This window comes from Eublepharis macularius, chromosome 9 (genome assembly GCF_028583425.1).
Source record: "Eublepharis macularius isolate TG4126 chromosome 9, MPM_Emac_v1.0, whole genome shotgun sequence".
In the NCBI taxonomy this organism is placed as follows: domain Eukaryota; kingdom Metazoa; phylum Chordata; class Lepidosauria; order Squamata; family Eublepharidae; genus Eublepharis; species Eublepharis macularius.
The window spans coordinates 30,749,675-30,763,308 of NC_072798.1; the positions used below are offsets into that span (position 1 = coordinate 30,749,675).

General features: G+C 42.4%; 1 protein-coding gene across 1 annotated transcript in view; it reads left to right on the forward strand.

Annotated features, from left to right (window-relative positions):
• Window positions 1-13,634, forward strand: part of CHST11 (carbohydrate sulfotransferase 11) — a 270,991-nt gene that overhangs the window by 187,079 nt on the left and 70,278 nt on the right. The gene's annotated exons all lie outside the window — the stretch shown is intronic.

The following is a 13,634-nucleotide window of genomic DNA, read 5'->3' on the forward strand; positions in this document are numbered from 1 at the left end:
AATAGCTTTTTTAAATGACATACATGACTAACTTTATTAGTAGGTTACTGGATCTGTTTTAACAGTTTGATCTTCCACGTATTCCTACTGGCACCACAGAGGAACAAGATCTGTCGATATTCCTACCAGAAGGCAAATTAAAAAGGGAGTTAGTGTCATTGTAATAAAATGTAATCATTTGTAATGTCTGTTGCTAATAGAATAAAATCTTATTCCTCGCGCTGGCTGAAGATAGATTACTTCCAGCAGACTGCTCCTTTGTTAGACTTGAAGATAGTCTGCTGCAGTGATGAGGAATTGATGTAAGGGGGCATTTTCACTGAGGTAGCTGTGGTCTTTTGAACTCTCCGCTCTTCAGCTGGGATTTGCAAGAGTCAATGTTTTGATTTCTTTTTAAAAAGGTTATTTTAAAAGAAAAAGACAACAGAAAGTGCATGAAAAGCTTAGATAATATGTATATAGTATAATAAAAGATAAGCATAGACAAGATATATTACAGCACAGCTAAATTAGAGAATATTACTTCTCTACCTCACCTTGATTACTTATGCCCAAAATGTTATACTTAACGTTCTGTATTCAACTTTATACCTCTCATTTTATATTCAACATTTTTAAAACCTTAGTCTATGTCCATATTAACTATTTTTAATTTTCAAAGAAATCTCTCCATTTTTCCATCATATTCCAGTGTTGGTCTGTTGTGCATGTAAGAAGTTAGTTTAGCCATAGATGCATATTCATGCAGTTTCTTCAGCCATTCATTCATTCACATCTAGACAAAATTCTGTTGTCATGTGCCAGGCTACCCCAAGTAGAGTAGTCAAAGTCCAGTCCAGGGTCAGAGCACAAGTCCAAAATCCAAAGGCCAAGTCAGGGGGTCTGTAGGTCAGTACCAGTAAAGTCAGGTCCAGATGTGAGCAGAGACAGGGCACAGGCTACTGGAGCACAGCAAGGTTCAAGAGTGCAGTCGCGGCAGTAGCAGACATTCAACTCATTGCTTCCACACCTAGCAGTTTTTCTAGACTGGCTTTTATAGTCAGGCATGGTTTGCAGCCAGCTGCTTGGGCTCTATCCTGATACTACTCATATCACTATTGACAAGCAGCTAGCGTCATCCCAGGAGGCGAGCACTGCGCCTTCTCTCCTGCAGCTTGACTCTCTGCCTTCATCTGCAGCGTTCTTTGGGTGTGGGTGAACCGGGGGGAGGGGGAGCCCCTGGCTGGGCTTCCCCTGTGGTGTTGGACGTCCCTGGCTGGGCTTCACCTGTGGTGTAGGAGTTGGAGGGTGCTGGTAGCTCTGCCTCAGCTGCTGGCTGTGTACTCTGATTAGCCGGCAGCTGTTCTTCCTGATCACCAGCGGTGGCTGACTCAGGTCTTGTTACATGAAGCTCCTCTTCTCTTGAGGAGCCAAGGCTGGCTACACGAGGCTCCTCTCCTCCTGAGAAGTCCTCATTTTCACTGAGCCCGGACTGGCCCATGACATCTGTCTTCCATTTTGCTGCATATACAACTCTTGCAGCTGTCACCATATACTTAAAAAGTTCACCATGTACTTTTGTAATATTATTCAATAAGATATTAAATAACATATTTTTAGGATTCAACTCAAAGCGAAACTTTAACATCTTTTGCATCTCTTCCCAAACTTTGGTTCCTCTTTTGTCACTTTACTCCTGATCACACTGTGTCTCTGAGAGGGTGTATGGAATAGCACCCGTTTGACTGTACAGTCATCCTTTGTGGGGTAAGACCATAGGACTGTGCCAAGCACAAATTCAGATACTAAGGTAAAAGGTTATTATTGCTACATTTCAAGCACCTAGATTTATGCTGATGTACATAGTTTGGTGACAGTTCAGATATTTATAGGATGATACAAAGACAGGGGTGAGCATTCCCAAGTATTACAATCACTGCCTTAAATCCTAGTATCTCATGTCATATGCTGAAAATCTGTTTACTTTTTAAAGGCGAGCTTCTGGATCTTAGGGCTGCCAATAAATTGCTTGATGGGTTATCAGGAGAGAGGCTGTCTGCCATTAGTGAGGGAGTAGAACATCGCTGCTTTGCACAAGGAGCTAGGCTTTGCAGAAGCAAACAAATCATACAAAGTAAAAAAAAAGATCCAGCTACTAATTTCCATATATTTTTCAGTTCACAGCATTCAGCTTAGACAGGTGACTTGTTTTAAGTCTAATCCAACCACAGAGAATTTCTGGCTGTGCTGCTTGGCAATTCTGTACAATGGTTCAGGCGACCCAGCTGATATTTGATGCTGTGGCAAATATGTAGCCATGAGTAGCTTGGTTCAAGGTGAAAAGTGTACCTCAGCTGGGAGTGATTGTGCTGTGGTGTGTGTATGGCTGCTTCTGAAGAAGCCGATATCTGGAGTGAAACCCCCAGATCCCTAATACCCATAGAAGCTCAGGAGATTGATTATTTTGGTGCCAAAATACAGCAGGAATGATAGATTGTGTATATGAATCATGATTCCCAACAAATCCATATCGGTGCACTCTCAGAAGTCCAACTTGGCTGCTGTGCTGTAACAGAATAATAGTGCAGTTTTATAAGACTGTCTGTTCACAGGGTTTCTCAGAGGTAAGTGCCACTGAGTTAAATACAATTTATGGCCTAACAGCTGTGTGTATGTGATTGCAGCCTTAATGTGATTTCACCCAGGGTTTAGCTTTTGTTTTCTGGTTTTGATAGGGTTTCCCCTCCTCCCTTTTCATCACTAGGATGGAAAGTCAAACTGGATACGTGTCCACATAGAAGGATTAAGTAGATATGGACAACTTCCCCCTCCCAGTACAATCTTGAGAAAAAGGCTTGCAAAGTAGATTGAAAATCACAAATATCCCCCCATTATTTAGGTCAAGCAAAGTTGCAACTCTTTTAATGTGACTAATGAGAAAACGGTGCCCAAAAGCTTCCCTGCCTCCACTCCCATCATGAGAATCTTTCCCCCAAATTTGGCTGTTTGTGGGGGCTTCTGTTAGGTCCCTGAGACATTCTGCATATATTGGTCCCAGTGTCTAGAGATTAATGTGAGGTCCTTGTTAAACTGAGGACATTTAAGGACAGGGAAAGGAAAGGGTAGGGAAGGCTGGGGTAAGATTGGCATTTGAGCCACTGCGAGTTGGGTTCAACTTCCAGAAGAGTCTGTGCTTTATTTCCAGTGGGTTTCAGGAGTTTTGATTTCACAGATGGGCTCTTCAGATCCTTCTTTTTTTAAAAAAACCCTCCCCTATCATTTAAATTGAGAGGGATGGTGGCATGGCATAGCCCAGTCTCATCTGATCTTGGAAGCTAAGCATGGGGGACCACCAAGGAAGGTTCTGCAGAGGAAGGCAATGACAAACCACCTCTGCTTCTTGCTTGCCTTGAAAACCCTTTGCTGGGGTTGTTGTAAGTTGGTTGCCACTTGACAGCACGTACATACATATCATTTCAATTAAGGCGTATTTTAATAGTAGTAGTTTGTATAGTACTTGTTGATTGTTCGAAGTACTGCACAGAGAGTGTCCTGTATCTTATGTATTTCCAAAGACATGGCACTTAAGATGGAACAGCAGTTTCTGGTAGTGGGCTTCAGCAGGATTGAGGATTGGCAGAAAGCACCAGTCCCCTCTTAAGAAAATGTAAGTAACTTAAGTTCTTTGGGATATGTGGTTGGATACAGACTATTTTGTCTGGGCCATACTAGAATCCATGTGTCTCTATAAAAGTGTCTGCACATTTAAAATAGGGGATGAGACAAAATATTTTTTTACCAAAATAACATTCAAGAAGAGATCTAAGCCCTGCTCCCTTCCTATACTTCATTCCATTGTATCACTTTAAGGATTTTTCGCCCAGATCAAGTCCAGTAGTGAAGTGGAGCTGTGTGTATGTGATTGCAGCCTTAATGGGAGCTTAACTCCCTTTGCCCCATTTCACTTTAATTTTAAAAAATAACTCCCCCCCCCATCCTGACATGAACAAATAGACATATGTTCCCCACCACCATCATGTTGGCCTTGGTAATCTTGTGGCAGCCCCATAAATTAGATCAGTATTAAGAGAGAATTTTAGAGGAAATGCTCTATTCTGCAGTGGGAACTTATTAAAGAATGGTGACTTTCTCAGCTTCTGTATAGCCAGTGGCACTGTAGTGTGCTGTTCCTCCTGACTGCAGTAATAGGCACCCTCCCAAGGGTTTCCTTTCAGTACTAAACATCTGAGGAGCTGAATAGTAACCCTTGGAGTTTAACACAGTTAGAGACTTCTTTTTTTCTCTTCAGCTGTTGCAGAGCCCCGGAACAAGACTTCCTTGGGAGAAGTCTGACTTTAAAGTATGTTCTGAGAGACATCTGAATTCACCCTGAGACCTGTGAGTGGGGCCTGGAGTTCTCCTGGAACTAGTTTGGTATAGTGGTTAAGAGCAGCAGGACTCTAATCTGGAGATCCAAGTTTGATTCTGCACTGCTCAGAGGTTTTGTTAATTTCCTCTATGCCTCTGGAAGGCTCTGTCAGTTTCACCTCCCCTTCTAAGGGGAGAAGAGGAAATTAACAAACCCTCTGAGCAGCAATCTCCCTGATTCTGTAGAGAGAGGAAATTGACAAAGCCTTCCAATCTCTTTTAAAACTCAGCTTCCCGGCTAACATTGCGACTCCCTTCACGTGCTCCTCGACGCGTCATTTGTCTCTTGTAGCTTAGCTCTCAGGCTCTACTCTGAACCCCCACCCCACCCAAGTCTGCAGGAATTTCACCTTCTGGAGTTGGCAGCCCTAATAAGTGCACAGGCTGCCTGGGACTTCCTTTCTGGTTGGAAAGGGGCGGTGGAGGCAAACTCAATGGCTAGTTTCTCTGCTGTTGTTTGCGATGGCCACTGTCCCTGGCTGAAGATGAGGCAGCAATAGGAACTGTGTTTGTCAAATTGGCCCTCTGTTGCTGATGGTCTGTTACACTTGGAGAAAACTGACACCTTGATTGCTGCCCTTTTGATTCAGTTTCTGATATGTATAATTCATCTGCGCTGTTAGTGAGATACACAGCTAAATGCATAATATATTATACTTTGCTGACTTAGATTATCTGTCAAATGTTCTTGTTTTCAACCCTCTGCTTTCAAAGGGGGGATTATTGCAACTCCCGCATGCACCAATGACACTCTGGGAAGCTAGCAAAAGAGTCAGTTTAGCTGACACAAAGCCACTTCGCTGGTTCTTCTTTCCATCTGTTCTTGAAATGTATGGAAGTGGTTGCTGTACTAGAAACTTTTCTTTTTTGACCCAGTGTGCTCTAAATGCCTTTGTGTGAGCACACAGCACTCTGGTATTTTTTAATATAATTTTATTTTGTGTTCTGTTCTCTAATGTGATAGATCAATCAATACTTGTTGACTACATTATTTTTTGCAGCCTCTCTGGATGTTAATAAATACGTCCTTCATTTCCTAATCATAACAGCCTTTTGACTAACAAGAAGATGGGCATCCAGGCTTAATCCTTTCCTGTAGTCTGGCACCACCCTTGGGCATGCCTTGGTTACATGAAGAAAGGCAAACCAGCATGCGAGTGATCATATCTGAGCCAAATTCTGGTTTCACACACAAGCTATAGTTAAAATAAGCTATAGTTTTCCGTTATGCCAGAACTGAGCCAAATTGTCCAGTTGCAGGAGGAGCTGGAAAAAGCAGATTTCAAGCCCAAGAGACACAGTATGGCATGAGCTTGTGTGGGTGGCTATTTCATTCGTTGTGATGCTTGTCGAATAGGAACCCTGACATACTTGATATGGTAAATCAGCATTTCCACCTTCTCTATGCAAAAGGGTGACATTCTTTATCACCTGCCATGAGTGGGTTGTATCAATGATAATGGTGCTTTTATTCTTGTGAAATGTCACACCAAGTGTTTCCATTCAGGCTCTTGTTAGTAGCAGTAGCAAGAGCCCCTATTAAACTCAGCGGAACAAAAATAAATCCAGCAAACGCTCAACCCAGCTGCACTTCTGCGGTGCAGTTCTCTCTAAAGTCAATAATTTATCACTTTCTCTCCACCATGCATTTACTGCAAACAACAGCTCACACACCACTGTGTTTTTAGCCTCACCGGGGACTGTGGTAAATATTTGTTGGTGAATGTTTCAGCTTTCCTGGAACAGGAGTTGTCAGAAAGAAAATGAAACCCACAATGTAGGAAAGCTAAAGTAAATTACATCTTTTTTGCCTTGTAGCTCTACTAATGGAATAGAATCCTCATCAGTCTAGGTCTTGAAGACACCTCAGAATTCACTTTGATTGTTATTGTATTTCAGACCTTGAAATAGGGCTTGTCAAACCCAACATGAATTCTTACATAGACACACTTCTAGAACCACTTTATTGCTGCTCTCACTATAAGGATTTGCCCTGCCCTGGCTCTCAAACTTCAATGGAGTTTTTCGGAGCATCCTTTGCTCCAATATTTCCAGAACCTGCTTTGATCTGATCATTCCAGAAACATTGGAGACAAAGCATTAGCCAACATGTAGATGGAAGGTGCAGATTTCCTAATCTCACTGTACACATTCAGCACCATTTTCCTTCACTACCTCCCACTCCAGCCAAAGCATTTTTAAAATTGGTAGTGGGAGCATCTTACTACCAATTCAGCCATTTTCCCAACCTGACATAGACTCTTGAAGCACTGTTTGTCCTCTTGGAGTATTGCAGTGGGCTGAGAGGCCATACATACTGCCTTCCAATGGGGCAAACAGCACTTCTGGGACCATTTGAGGGTCTCTGTTTGAGGTAGAGTATGAGCTTTCGTGAGTCACAGCTCACTTCTTCAGATAGGGGGGAGAGAGAGAAGAGAGAATGGCTTTCGCCAGCTTGCCCTGTGAACATCAGAGCTGAACAGGGATTGGAATTTGGGATGCTTACATCCAAGCCCTATACCACACTTCCTCTGAATCCATATCCTTTACCTGGCCAAAATCCAGTGTACGTAGATGAGATAGTAGAATGATGGGCCATGAGAATTGTACAGAGACAGTTTTATAATTAAGGGGTACTCCTTATGCATAGACTTGTTCTTGGACTTCTCCACAAAAGGGGCTGCCTTATGGGTTGCGCTATTCCTGTTTTTTTTAAACAGGTATGCTTCCAAGGCAAATTGTGCCCCATAATTGTATGCCAGAATTTGGGTATAAATTGCCATAAATGCAATGCAGAAAAATGTTCCAATTCTATCAGTTACCAAAGTGTGGAGGTTTGTACAGGTTCCATTTGTTAAAATTTTATCCTGCCCTTCCTCCAAGGAAGTTATGGTCATATAAATACAGTTCTCCTATTTATCCTTTCAAGAATGCTGTGAGATGATATAAACTGAGTAATGGTGACTGACCAAAGAGCAGCCTCTGAGCATTGAGGCTGAGCTGGGATTTGAGCCTGCGTTTCTCTGGTAAAACCTGATGAGATGATCAATCTTGATCCATCTATAAAATGCAAATTATAGGCTAGTGCAGCCTAAGTTTGCTTTGGAACTATCCAGGGAAAGGAAAGGGGCTCTAACCCTTCAACCTCCACCTGTTTTCACTCATCTAAACCAACTCCCCTGCCCTTTTTGCATTTTGAAGAAAGCAAGTTGTGTCCTTTTAAAAAAAACCTATCTGTTGCTCTATCCACCTGTCCATCATTGGCCATCTGATGAGCAGCTAAACAATGAGTACATATGCAGGCAGATCAGAATCTCTGAGTGGTACTGGCCTCCGTTTGCCTAGAGCTATTCGGCATGGATTGTCCATATCACTGTGTTCTGGATGACTCTGGTCAGGTCTGATTCAGATATAGGCGTGCACTTAAGAAGCCCTGACTATCTAGTTAGCTTTCCTATATCAAATCATATAACACCTCAATAACGCTTTAGGCTTGTTACTGGGTATTATACACAAATTGTACAATTATAGAATCTTTGTTTCAATTCTCAGTCTTTATTAAAACACGATTATTTGGCATTCTTAATATTAGTTAAATCAACGGAAAATCATACTATGACAACCATATTTTCTACACCCTGCCACGTACCCTAAACCTCCTATGAAATTTTCTCATCCTTAAACCACAGAAATGGCACCAGAGGCATTTTTGAAATTCTAAAAATAACTAAGTAGTTTATTTACATTGGAGGGGAAAGGTCGGGTGAAGTCAGGAGCTGAAAATTTCTGAGGTAAAATTCAGAACATGCACGCACTTCCATTCTTCTGTTCTTCACTGTTACTTAAGGCTTATGTTTTGAGGCTTTGGTTCCCTTGTTTTCCCCCAAGCACTCTAGTATACTTTCTTTCAAGATTCTGTTTCTCTTCTAGGGTTAGGAATGCTGGTACCAATTTCTAGTACTCCAGTCCCCTTCTCTTCACCCACCAGTGCTTTCCTTCAGTTGTTAACTGAATCTGAAGGTCTCCACAGGCAGTTTTCAACCACACCCAACCAGGGATCTCTCCACTTTCCAGAGCTACCTCCCTGATTGGGTAGGGAAAACTCTCCTTAGAATATCTATCTCCTTTCTTTGGCCCATTTGGGAGTCTGCACCTTCTTCCCAAACCTCCTTGCCAACTTTCCCAGTTCTCCTGCCAGTATTGAAACTGCTCTCCATGTGGATTCTGTCTCTCAACTCCTTCATACTGGATCTCTCTCTGCTAGAACTGAAAAAAGACCCTTCTCTTTCCAGACCAGGATACCCAATCTGAAGCCTCGGAGTAATCTGCCACTTAAAATTCTCTGGTTCTGAGAGGGATTAACTTTCCAGGCTTCTTTAAGACATGCAGACTATCACACCTCCCTTCACAGGTTTGGGGCTTCCTAGGCAGGTAAGGGCTGGTCACCAAACACCATCTGTCTAGCCTCCACTTTAGCAGGCAGAGAGCCCTGACCCGAATCCTCACAGCTCTCCTCGCTTCTCTTCCAGAGGCTCTAGCAGACAGGCAGCCCATTCCCTGCATTTACCTCCCCTCTGCCAGCTACTGCTCAGGGCTATTGGGGAAAAGGAACTTAGAGTTTATTTTCCCTATATACGGTGCCACAATTTACTTAAGATGTATTGGCCCTTTAGTTGTGACCAGAGTGCACGCGCATGTGTGTGCATGTGTCTGGGCCAGACACCATCTTTCAGCCTGACCTAATTGTGAGGATCAAATGAGAGAAACCAGCAATATACATTGTCCTGAGGTTCTTGTAGTGAATGGCGGGGGTACAAATGTGATGAATAAATAAAGCTAGGGCTTTATATAGCTCTGCACATTTGGCACAGAGTCTCATCCACATTCTTTTTCCGCTCCTGGGGAGAAAATTGAGCCAATCTGCCACTGTGTCGAGAGCTCCTTTTCTTTCGTCTGGTTTACATTTCCGGTTTACTTTAATTATTTATTTGCACAGGTAAATCTCCAGAAAGGAAAGGAAGAATAGTACAGGATGTGCTGTGATTTAGAAGCTATGCATTGTTAAAGAGCCTTTAGCTAATTTTCACAGTGTGAATGATGAGATTGATTCAAGGGATAAAGAGCTTTTAAAGGAGTGGAGCAGTCATTCATGCACATGTAGTCTACTAAAAGGATTCAGTTTTTCAAATGCTTAAGACTGAAAGAACTTCGGAATCTGTTCTAAGTTAGAAAGATGTAATCATTACTCATATACCAGGTGAAGATTCAAAAGACAGTAACCTGCATAACTCTGAAAGCTCTTTCAGCCCCTACTGATATTTAACAGGCTCCCCAATGGTGTGTGATACCATTAGCACACAAGATGTTATAAGATATTAAATTTCGCTGCTTGTTAAATGAGGGATAACTGTCTCCAAACTGCTGAGTTTTATGAAAGAAGAGGGCTAAATAAAAATTTCAAGTGCACAGTGTTAATCTGAACACTGTGTAATTGAGCAAAGCTTTAGTAACCTATTATATTTCAGCAGCTGTTGAAGGATTTTTTTTCACCAAAAAATAAAATAAAATAAAAAGTTTCATTCCTTTTGGAGGTTCTTCACTGGAACGTACAAGACATGGGCAAGACCCTTGTTCAATAAGCTATCTATGACTGCTTTTGGTTTAAGGTGAAAAAAAATGCTCTGCGTCCAAGTAAGCCTGGAGCAGAATAAAATCATTCATTCTTCTCTCCTCTAGTTTCCTAGCATCTGATCTGGAGCAGCGTGAACAAAGTCAACAGTGTTCCTTGACACCAGACAACCTCTTCTGGGGTAGTTTTCCACAGTAGCAGAAATACCTCTGTAATCTGCAGTGGAGAGTTTAAAGCCTCCTTTAAAAATAAATAACTAAATACCCTTAGAAAGAAAATAAGCAGAGGGAGTGGCCACTAGCCTCGTTTTTCCGTAATCTTTCCCTGCAGCCAATGAGGGAACCTGGAGCCCAGCTACCTGAAATGGGTATTTGTTTTACCTCCAAGATAAACTGCATTTGCTGGACAGATTTCCGCCTACCTTTCTGATGTACACATTCTTGATTTAAGAAGAAACCTTGGATCTCACTTTTGGCTTCATGTAGTTTCTGGACTGGATCTTTAAGTGGTGTAAAATGACAAACTACACCAGGTGTATGGAATGAAAGCTATGGTTTTCTAATCTCTTTGCCTAGGTTGCAGGCCTTGTTAGCATCCTGAGGGTCCCAGCTCTCTCTAAAGGAAACAACAACAAAGTTCCCAGTTCTGTTTTCCAAAGATAGTTTTAGACAGGTGAAGAAAATAATTCTAGTGTGCCCTTCAGTGCTGAATTGCAGTATGTCCCAACCTACGGTTGCATTAACAAATATACATTTGATGGTTGTTGTGGGTTTTCTGGGCTGTATTGCCATGGTCTTGGCATTGTAGTTCCTGACGTTTCGCCAGCAGCTGTGACTGGCATCTTCAGAGGCGTAGCACCAAAAGACAGAGATCTCTCAGTGTCACAGTGTGGAAAAGATGTTGGCAGGTCATTTATATCTATTCAGGAGGGGTGGGGTTGAGCTGAGTCATCCTGTAAGAGTTTCCCAGGGTGTGGAATGCTAATGGCGGGAGGCTTCACTGTATCCTGAGGAGGTTCTTTTGCATATGGATTGGTGCTTGATGTACTAATCTTCTCTGCAGGGCTATTGTCGGGTATAGAGTGTTTTGTTAGCCTGGTGTTTTTCAGAATTGGAAACCATGCTCTGTTCATTCTTAAGGTTTCTTCTTTCCTGTTGAAGTTTTGCTTATGCTTGTGAATTTCAATGGCTTCCCTGTGCAGTCTGACAAAGTAGTTGGAAGTGTTGTCCAGTATTTTGGTGTCCTGGAATAAGATACTGTGCCCTGTTTGAGTTAGGCTATGTTCAGCCAATGCTGATTTTTCAGGTTGTCCAAGTCTGCAGTGTCTTTCATGTTCTTTTATTCATGTCTGGATGCTACGCTTTGTGGTCCCGATGTAAACTTGTCCACAGCTGCAGGGTATAAAGTATACTCCTGCAGAGGTGAGGGGGTCTCTACTATCTTTTGCTGATCGTAGCATCTGTTGTATTTTTCAGGTGGGTCTGAATACTGCTTGAAGGTTATGCTTTTTCATAAGCTTTCCCATCTGATCAGTAATTCTTTTGGAGACTGTTTTTCCTTGGTTGTTTGATTCATCCTGGGTTTGATTGCTCTTCGGATTTCATTGTATTTTAGGGAGTCCATATAGTCTAGGTGGCTGTGCTTCTGTCTTGCATAGTTTTCTGTGCGTGTCGGGATGTAGTGAGGAATTCTTGATCAGCACATTTGTTAGCCTGGTGATTTTGCAGGTGGGATCTCGTTTTAGTTTTTTGTAGGTGGAGGGGTCCAGGAGTTCCTTAATCTTCTTTTTGTATTCCTCTGTTTTCATGATCACTGTAGCATTGCCTTTATCAGCTGGTAGAATGATGATGTCTGGATCTGCATTGAGGGTCTTGATGGCATTTCTCTCTTTGCGTGTTATATTGCTGGTGGGAAGCTTTGCCTTTCGTAGAATCCTGGCTGTCTCTCCTCTTATTTCCTCAGCTTCCTCTTCAGGTAGATGCCGAATGGCAGCTTCTACATTTGCAATGATGTCTTCCACAGGAATTCTGGTGGGGGTGACTGCAAAGTTTCCTCCCTTTGCCAAGATGGAGGTTTCTTCTGGTGAGAGTTGACAGTCTGTCAGATTGATGACAATGCGTGCATTGTCGAGCATTGGGCTCGACAATGGAACTACTATGTCAGGAACTACAATGCCAAGACCACGGCAATACAGCCCGGAAAACCCACAACAACCATCGTTCTCCGGCCGTGAAAGCCTTCGACAATACATCAAATATACATTTGTTATATTTGGAATCTCTGAAATTGGACTTAACCCATCTCTGGGCTGTTCTTCTCTGGAGCTGCATTTTGAGCTTTGCAAAGGCAGGAGAGGCAAGGCTGAAGTGAAACTGACTGGTGAGATGAGATTGCCAATGCTCGTCTGCTACTCAAATGTCACTTTTGGTGTAAGTTTATAAAATATGAGTGGCAAAACCTCAAAGATTGCCCAGTGCAAGATTATGAACTGGAGGCATGAGAGGTCTCTTAAGAGAATGGCACCACTGACATTTACTGGAAATCCATTCGATTCAATGGAGCTTCTTGGTATGGAAGGCTCCGCAGACTGCTTTTTGGTCTTAATTGTGCTGTTCCGTTATTCTGTTCACATGGGTTTGTAGCTGAGCTGTGATTTCTGAGGTGATGCATAAAGAAAATAACAAGCTGTGATGGGGATGTGGAAGCGAGGCTGTCGGCACATTGCTCATGTTTCCACAGTGCACAGTGTGCTAGGTTTGTTGGCCCTGTTTCTTGGTGCTCTTGGCACTACCTGTGTTTGGCATCAGTGAACACTTTCTGGCTGGTCTTAATGCATCTCCTGTTGCCTGAAGCAGCATAGCTTCGGCATTCAGCTCTTAGGAAAAATTCACGGCAGTGGCTTCTTCTATTTTAGGTGCATCATGGAAACCTAACAGGACACTTTGTGGCTAGAGAGGATGCTACTCACAGAGTAATACTTTTCCCAGAATGAAATAAGGAAATTTCCACTGGATCCAGTGACCTATCCTAGATACGTATAGTAATTTGAAGCATGATAATAAGTGCGACAGTAATTTTTAAAAGAATTTATGCAGTAGTAACACCTTATTAACTGAATCTCCTTATTCATTTAGGGCTTGGCCCTTCCTTGTGCGCATGTTCTCTCTGTCCATGGAGGCATCTCCATAGAGCATAAGGGAAACCATTTCTCATTATGGCCTCAAGCAGCACGTATGCTTGAGCTGGGGTGGTGGTGGTGATTCTCTTACCCTGTATGAGAATCTCTGAACTGAATGGAGTATGTTTCATTAAAAGGTTTATTGTATTTAACAATGAATAAACACTAGGAAAAGTGTGGAAGCGCAACATGCATTCTGGATAAGGGTGTGCAGCAGGAAAAAACCTTAGTGTCATTCAGATCTGGGTATCAAGAATACCATAAATACTCAGATCCAAAAAATACCGATATAGTTTCAGAATTCTGAATATATTCGGCTCCATTTTTCTCTATGGGGAAATCTTCCTGGTAGGCCGGAGGGGCCATTTTTCAAGCAAACTGCACCAAAATAGCAGGGAACCTAGTCCTGCCTGTACACTA